At 46.2% G+C, this 8,647-nt stretch overlaps 1 long non-coding RNA gene across 1 annotated transcript; it reads right to left on the bottom strand.

The window, feature by feature from the left end:
• Positions 1-460: 460 nt before the first annotated feature.
• On the bottom strand, positions 461-8,299 carry LOC125098942 (uncharacterized). The gene is made up of 3 exons (XR_007126984.1): positions 8,035-8,299; positions 1,664-1,718; positions 461-557 (listed from the first exon to the last, which is right to left on the bottom strand). It is a non-coding gene; the product is annotated as an uncharacterized LOC125098942 (long non-coding RNA).
• Between the last annotated feature and the right edge of the window lie 348 nt (positions 8,300-8,647).

Below are 8,647 nucleotides of genomic sequence, written 5' to 3'. Positions count from 1 at the left end.
TAAATAAATAAAATCTTAAAAAAAAAAAAAAAAGTCAAGTTGAGACCTACTTTTTCTAATTTGATAAGGTTTATCAACTGTTAAAGGCAAGATATGAAAGCATACAGTACTTTGTTATGATAGTGGAAACAGTGTGAGGTAGCTGATGCTTCCAAAGACAGTCACAACAATATTTCTTTCATCATAAAGTAGAGACTATTTTTCTTCCCCTTGAATCTGGGCTGGCCCTGGGACTGCTTTGATTAGTAGAATGTGGCAGTGATAGTGTTCTAGGATATCTAGGACCAGACATTTAAGCAAGCCTGACAACCTCTGCTTTGCACTCTGTGGAAGGCTGGCTGCCACAGAAGAAGAGATCACCATGCTGTGGGGAAGCCCAAGCTAGCTATGTGGAGAGGCCACATGGAAGGAGAGACATGCCTGGCCAGCCCCTAAATATTTTGCTCACCTCAGCTGAGGTACCAAACATGTGCGTGAAAAAGTGGTCTAGGGAGTTCCAATCCCAGCAGACGCCACATGGAACAGAGATGAGCCATCCTCACTGATCCCCGTCAAAACTGCAGAATCACGAGCAAATAAAAGATCATTGTTTTACGGCACTAAATGTTGGTGTGGCTTGAAAAGCAGCAATGTAACCAAAACACAAAGTTAAGCAACAGAAAGGACCACAGCAGACAGATCAACCTGCTCTAAATTCCACAAAGTGGAATTTGGGGTGATAAAAAAAAACTTCTTCTTATCTTATCTCAGGGGTTATTTGCTTTCTGTTTACTCTTTCAGTGATTTGTAATCTTCCCACCTGGTGCTTGTTTATCCCAATAGTGTACCAAGGGGGTGGGGGAGGGGGCGTGGGAGAAGTCTGCCCCTATGAGGGAGAAGTATTCTGTCATCATACATTGTTTGGAACTGTTGGAGCATGAAAATAATAAAAAGCAAACTGACTTTTAATTAGTTTTATTATTGTATTAAACATTTCTATAGACACGTACACATACAGAAATTCACTGCTTTTCACCCGCCCCGGGAGTGGGTTGCCCCCACTGCCTCCCTCCTTGCTGTGCCACTGGTTTACATCCACACATGCAGTGAGACTCGAAATAAGCATAGAGCTGTCTGAGCGCAACCGAACTGTCAAATCACACAGCTGCAAACCAGCCTCTCGTCTGTCAGCTGACAAAGACCCAGCCAGGTTCCCTGCCTTGGCAGACCCAGTGAATCCAACCATCCTTTAATTCGAAGGATAATTCTCAGTGGGTTGCTATAGTACCCACGTCTAGGCTGACTCCCTGCTGAGGGGGTGACCCTTTCCCCATCTGTCAGAGTCCTGTCCGTTTTCCATGGAGCTCAATACACTCCCTTATCTCCCCCAACAAAAGGGATTCAACCTCAAGTTTTGTTCTGAAGGACTACAGGGCAGGACCACATTTATACCAACCTCCAGAAACAATGCAGTTAATGCCCGCGTGTCCTGCTTACAAAGGCAGGCTGTGGCCATTGCCCTGCCAGTTGCGTCAGGGCTGCTAAAGAATGTTGTTTCCTACCAAGCCACAGATGGGGAACCCCACTGGGTGGCTATTCAGGGCAACCTCAGAACAACAAAGCAACAAGTTGTCCAGTCTATCCTGAGAAGAATCTGAAAATGAAATCTACTCAGGTAACTTACAATCTGTCCATCAGCAAATACAGTCTTCCTGTCCTTCCAGCATGTTGTGAAATGTCTGAAAAAGAAGCAATTTTGTTTAGTTGCACTTTAGAAGAACAATCACTTGGAATTCCAGTGAAACCTATTGTCTAGAGAAAGAAAGAAAGGGTCTCTCTTGGTCTCCAGAAAGCCTGGAACAGAAGGAAGTAAGAGGTTTGGTGACCTCTACTTTCTGAAATAAAAACAGAAAACAGAAATCTAACTGGGCTGCCATTACCATCTCAGGAAGAAGTCAGAAAGGATAGCGGGGCTACTGGTGTAACAGCTTTCCAAGACCCTGGAACCTGACGACTTGCATATTCATTTGTTAAACCCTCTATCCACATGGTGATTAGAAACAAAATCCTTACAATGAACAGAGTCTGTGTTCTGACTGAGGAACCAGAAAGGAGAAGTGGGGTGGGTCTACCCCCTTTCAGCAGCCAGTAGCTAGGGAGAAGAGTCCTGAGGGCTGTAGTAGCATAAGCCAGATAGTGAGTGATCGATGACAGTCTCCCAGACCCACAGTGCTTTCTTCAGCTCCTATAAAGTCCTGACCTTAAAGGTTTTTTAGTTTCTAGGTGAATGCACAAGTAACTGTCCAATTATCTAAAATTATATTAACACTTAACTGTACAGCAGAAGAGAGGAAAGTGAGTCGTCCCTTAATACATGTGGCCTGGATACTTGATACAGAATGTCCCTCTATACACCTTCCCAGCCCCAGGCAGCCGCAAAGCTTGAAGGGACTGGCAGGTGGGGCAGACCCAACCCAGGCCTCAGGCAGCTGCGGCAGTTACCTGAAGTCTGTGAGCAAAGATCCTTATGCCTCCTGCTACCAAGATACCTCTTCACTCACACGGCTACTTCTGGGTCACTGCCCAACAGTCGTCATGGGCCAGAGGCAGCCTGAGGTGGGGTCTGTAACCATGAATTGCTCTATTATGGGGACAGCTCCAACAGAACTTTTTTTTCCTGCTCTTCTCAAAAGGATGACTCAGACAATACGATCAGTACTTACGTAAGCTCACATAGTCTTCCTATTTAAGGAAAACTTATTTATTGGTTATTCTTTTTGCCGGAATTAAGCACCTTAAATATCAATTACATTTCGCAAGATTAATTTGTGTTCTTCAATGTCCAGATTGTTTGTGGCTTTGGCAAAAGACCTAAGCATGTTGATAATCTGAGGTGGGAGGGTTTTTTTGATTTCTATTCTTTTGGGGCCTCTTCTCCTGCTTGACTCCTCTTGGGAGTGGTCATTTCTTTCCCCTTGTAGTGCAGACGGAGGGAGGACACGAGTATGTAGATTTGTAAACGTTGACCACTACCCACCCATTCATCCTCACAGGCCTGCCGTGTTCACAGCATCCATCCAGACATCCACTAATTATTTAATGAGTATCTGCTCTGTGCCGGGCACCAGAGGCACAGCAGTGAACAAAACAAAGTCTCAGCCCTCAAGGAGCTTCCGTCTAGTGGAGGAGATACAATAAACAAGTAAACATGTATGTAATGAGTGCTGTGAAGAGAAACAAAGCTGGGTAAAGAGTTAGAGAGAGGCTGTTGGGGAGAGAGGATGGTCACGAGGTGACCCTTGAGCAGCAAGAACAGAAGGCACGAGGGGAAAAGGTAACCCAGGAGCCAGAAAAGCCTGTGCAAAGACTGGAGGCAGAAGAGATTTTGTGCTGGAGGAAGAGCTCTGTTCCTGAACTAAACATAGTGTCACTGAGAATTGGGTGTGACCTGGTATCTGCTGGTTACCTGAGCTGACCCACAGATCTATGAATTAAAGAGGACTGGCCACAGCACTTTTTTTTTTTAAATTTTATTTTAAAAATATTTATTTTAAATATTTACTTATCTAAGAGAGACAGCACACATGAGTGGGAAGTGGGAAGTGCAGAGGGAGAGCGAGAAAGAGCCTCCAGCAGACTCCACAATGAGCACAGAGCCTGGCATGGGGCTTGATCCCAGGACCCTGAGATCATGACCTGAGCTTAAGTCATGCACTTAACCATCTCAGCCACCCAGGCATCCCAGAACTTTAAACTCCTTTGCAGTCTTTTGGATTTCTGTAATATTTCCCGAAAAGCATATAGGCCCCTGGGAAGTAGCTTTCTATGTTTAGCCTAACATGGAACTAAATTTCAGAGCCCTGAGAACAGGTTTCGCAGAATGGGCCTCAGGTAATCAATTGTGTTGCATGCTGGGAAGGCAAAACCACTTTGGAGAATGTGGTATCTGGTAAGGAAGGGACAGGAAATTGTGGAGTTCCTGTTCTATATCAGGACAGTCACCTACCTTCTGAGTCCTCAACTATAAAAGAGAGGAAAACATCAACTCAGGGAGACAATGCAATCAGAAAAGTGTCCGGGGTATTAGGTATTCAATAAATGTTTATTTTCACCAGCACACAGACCTTTTTCTGAGGATTTTATTTAAATGGTTTTGTTTCTAATCGCCTTTGTGGAAATAGGATTTTTAAAAAAGCAAAAACCTAAAGCTTAAGAGCTTTAATAGCTTCTCAGAACTGGAGCCTGAAAAACCAACAAGGTTAAGGACAAAATACTCTCCTCTTCTTTAATAAGTCTATAAAAGCAAGAACCACAGAGGTGTAGACCCATGTTTAAATTTGTCTCTACCTAACATATGTTTTGTATCATCTGAATGTTTAAAGGCAGAATTTGGAAAATAAGCCCTTCCCTACACACACTGATAAACCCAAGTTACTTTATCTGCCCAAACACAAGTGCAAGTGAAACCAAATGTTGAGGCCGTAGCGTTCATAATTAAGAATAGTATTTAGGGGCGCCTGGGTGGCTCAGTGGGTTAAAGCCTCTGCCTTCGACTCAGGTCATGATCCCAGGGTCCTGGGATCAAGCCCCACGTCGGGCTCTCTGTTCCCCGGGGAGCCTGCTTCCTCCTCTCTCTCTCTGCCTGCCTCTCTGCCTACTTGTGATCTCTGTCAAATTAATAAATAAAATCTTAAAAAAAAAAAGAATAGTATTTAAAGTGAGAAGCAGCTTTATCTAATGGTTAAGAGCACTAGTTCTGGACTCAGACCTTAGTGCAGGCTATCTGACCTTGGATTCAACCTCTCTTAGCCTTAGTTTCCTCATCTGTAAATGGGGATGGTAAGATTGTCTCTATTAGGAGGTTCTGAAGATTAAATGAGATCATGCATATAAAGTGCTTAGTATAATGCCTGACACCATAATACGAGCTTATTAAAATATTGTAAGTGTAACCCGAGAGGACTGAGTTCTGCAACCTTCAGGAGAGTGATATGTGAGACAGTGGGTCAAGGAAGGCCTCTTAAGAAGGTGAATTTTGAGCCAAGCCCTGAATGATAATAAAGGAGCAAGAAAGCTCTGTGAAGTTCTAGCCAGTGATTCGTCATAGAGGTAGAAGGAACAGTGAGTGTAAAGGCCCGTCATACGTGTGCAGAGAGGTCCAGCAGCAGTAGGGTTGGAGAGTGGGGAGGGAGGGGGGCAGTAGAAGGACATGAGGTCAGGAAAGTCATGAGGAAACTTGCAAGCAGGGATGAAAAGTCTGGATTTCATTCTAAAAGTGATGAGACATGAGAGCTGGTACCCTGGGGTTTCAGACATGTTGAGTTTGAAATGCTTTTTGGATACCATGGGGGAAGTTTCGGGCAATTGACTATTTGGGCCCAGAGCTAAAGAGATAGGTGGGCGCTGGTGACATAAGTGTGTAACTTACTCACTTGTTCATGTTTAAAGACACAGAACTGAATGGAATGGGCAAGGACAGACTATGAACAGAGAAGAGGGCCAAGGCCTAGACCTGGGGCTCTAACCTTTAGTAGAAAGACTGGGGCTCCTGGGTGGCTCAGTTAAGTGTCTGACTCTTGATTTTGGCTCAGATCATGATCTTAGGGTCCTGGGATAGAGCCCCGAGTTGGGTTCTGTGCTGGGAGGGGAGTTTGCTTGAGATTCTCCCTCTCCCTTTGCACTCTCCCCACCCCATCCCCATGCACTCTCTCTCTCAAATAAATACTTTTTTTTTTTTAAAGATTTTATTTATTTATTTGACAGAGAGAAATCACAAGTAGGCAGAGAGGCAGGCAGAGAGAGAGGAGGAAGCAGGCTCCCCGCTGAGCAGAAAGCCCGATGTGGGGCTCGAACCCAGGACCTGGGATCATGACCTGAGCCGAAGGCAGCGGCTTAACCCACTGAGCCACCCAGGCGCCCCACTTTTTTTTTTTTTTTTTTTAAGGATAAGGAATAGTTAGCCAAGAAGACTGAGAAGTAGCGACCAATTAGGTGAGTGAAAAATTAGAGTGAGTGACCTGGATTCTAAGTGCTTCAGAAGGAAATTGTGACCAAGGGCAGAACATCTGATTAAGGACTGAGAAATAGTCTCTGGATCCGGCACGGTGGTGGCTGGTGGGGCAGTCAGGTTAGGGATAAGCTGGAATGAGCAGTTCTGGTTTGTTGGTGGCTACGGAATTCTGATGACAGAAGGGAAGGTCCCAAGAAAGCGAGACTATGGGAAGAGGAAGCAGAGACAGAGCCTCAGTGTCTTAGTTTGCGAGGGCCGCCATGACGGAGTGCCACACACTCGAGGCTTGAACACCGGACGTTCATTTCCTCACAGTTCTGGAGGCTGGAAGTCCAAGATCAAGGTGTTGACAGGATTGGTTTCTCCTGAGTCCTCTTTGCGCGGCTTGCAGATGGCTGCCTTCTCCCTGTGTCCTCACACGGACTTCCTCTGTGCTGTCTGCATCCTAGTCTCCTCTTCAGACTGGGACTGGGGTCCGCTCAGCCCACCTTGGTTTAACTAAACCCCTTTAAGGGCTCCGTCTCCAAATACAGTCGCCTCCTGAGGTGCTGGGGGGGTAGGGCTTCCACATACTAATTTTGGGGGTGGGCGGGGGACACACAATTCAGTCCGCAACACTAAGCAATGCTTTTTAAAGGAATTTTGTTGTGAAGGAGAACAGAGCAAAGGATTGGGGTGGAACTAAAGACCATCTCTCTGAGTGGGGAAACAGGGAGGTTTTGGGTGTATTTTGGATTTTTTACAATGGGAGAAGTCCAGCCTCTGGTACTGCTGGTGAAAATGGCACAGTAGAGAATGTGGGACTACGGCTGCCCGGGAGAGGAGGTTATTTCAGAAGCAAAGTGTTCTTTGCTTCTGGAATACCAGAGAAGGGATGGGATCAAGAGGTGTTCAGTGACTTACCCAGGTCCCTGACTTGTGAGTGGTAGGGCTGGCACTTGACCCCAGAAATCCTAACCTTGAAACACACTGTCCACTGACTACATTTCCTTCCCCATTCTTGGGAGCAGCTGGAACCAGAACAATCCCCTAGGAAGGCAGGAGAGGAACGCAGCAGAGGGAACATGTTCATACACAGAATTATGGCCATCCTGGCTACCTACTACCACCTGCAGGGGTGAGGGAGGCTGTGAGGGTTTCACAGAAGGGGAAGGAGGAGAAACAGGTGAGGCTCTACTTGGCTGACTGATGAACTAAAACACTCAGGAAGTCCAGGTCCGAAAGTGGCAGAGTATTTCCGACCCACACCCCAGCCTGGGTCTATTTATTTGACCTGAGCTTGGCTATGGGGCACCGTAGCCAAGGGCATGGTTTCAGAAAGCTACACCATCAGCGTTTCATAGGCAGATCGCCACAAGGCAGGTGGCTTTGCGATTTTGCTTCTACAAACTCTCTTATCATAGCACTTGCATGTTGGGGCCTAGATGTTAAACAAATCAATCAATAAATAAACCTTGGCTTCACATTTTGTACAGACACATTTAACTGACACCTACACACACAATGTGTCTTTGGGCTGTGCAGTCTCTGGGTCACGGGGTCTCCTGCAAACACTTCCTCCTTTTTTTGGTTTTGTTTTAAGATTTTATTTATTTATTCGAGAGAGAGAGAGAGAAAGAGAGCACACACATGAGAGAACATGGGGACAGGGAGTGGGAGAGGGAGGAGCAGACTCCCCGCTGAGCAGGGAGCCTGAAGTGGGGCTTGATCCCAGGACCCCGAATCATGACCTGAGCTGAAGGCAGACACTTTACCATCTGAGCCACCCAGGCGCCGCCCCCTTTTGGGTTAACAGCTTTTTTTTTTTTTTTTAGATTTATTTATTTATTTATTTGACAGACAGAGATCACAAGTAGGCAGAAAGGCAGGTGGAGAGAGAGGAGGAAGCAGGCTCCCAGCGGAGCAGAGAGCCCGATGTGGGGCTCGATCCCAAGACCCTGGGACCATGACCTGAGCCGAAGGCAGAGGCTTTAACCCACTGAGCCACCCAGGCGCCCCGGGTGAACAGCTTTATTGAGATACAATTCACACGTCACAGAACCCACCTGTTTGAAGTGTACCATTCATTGTTTTTTAGGGTATTCAGAGTTGTCTACACTTCCTTCTTGATTCTGGGCTTCTCACTTGAGTGGACGGGCCAGTCTCCTGATGTCGGTGAGGCTGTACCATCGCGGTCGAAGTGATTTCCTTATCAGAGAAGCTCACTTGAAGGCACGTGTCCATCTGACTGTGACTTCCCTGGTGCCTTGGGAACAGCTGGGGACCTGTCCAAATTCACCAGTGAAAACCGCTCAGTGTCTGTGTCATGGGCGACTGCTGTGGAATGAACAAACACAAAGCTGGGGGAGCAAAGTCTGAACACAATGAGGGATAGACGCTCTCCTTGGGGCTCAGACAACGGCATCCCGGCATTTTTAATCCCAAGGGTAGAACACCAAATCCCTTACATTTGTTTCCTATCTTCTTAGGAACCCTTTCCCTTAAATGCTCCATTGCATTATTCCTCCAAAGCATTTGTTTTGAAACCACGTCTGTCCTCCTTCCTCTCATGGAAACCACCTGTAGCAGTGACAACTGGGCCTGCTGCAAACATTTGTTTTTGATAACAGCGTATTTTGAACGTCTGTGGTTTCAATTTCTATTTTTGTCCCTTACTGT

This window comes from Lutra lutra, chromosome 4, assembly GCF_902655055.1.
Source record: "Lutra lutra chromosome 4, mLutLut1.2, whole genome shotgun sequence".
Classification (NCBI taxonomy): domain Eukaryota; kingdom Metazoa; phylum Chordata; class Mammalia; order Carnivora; family Mustelidae; genus Lutra; species Lutra lutra.
Note: the sequence above shows the minus strand (reverse complement) of the source record. Positions and strands in the feature narration are given on the sequence as shown.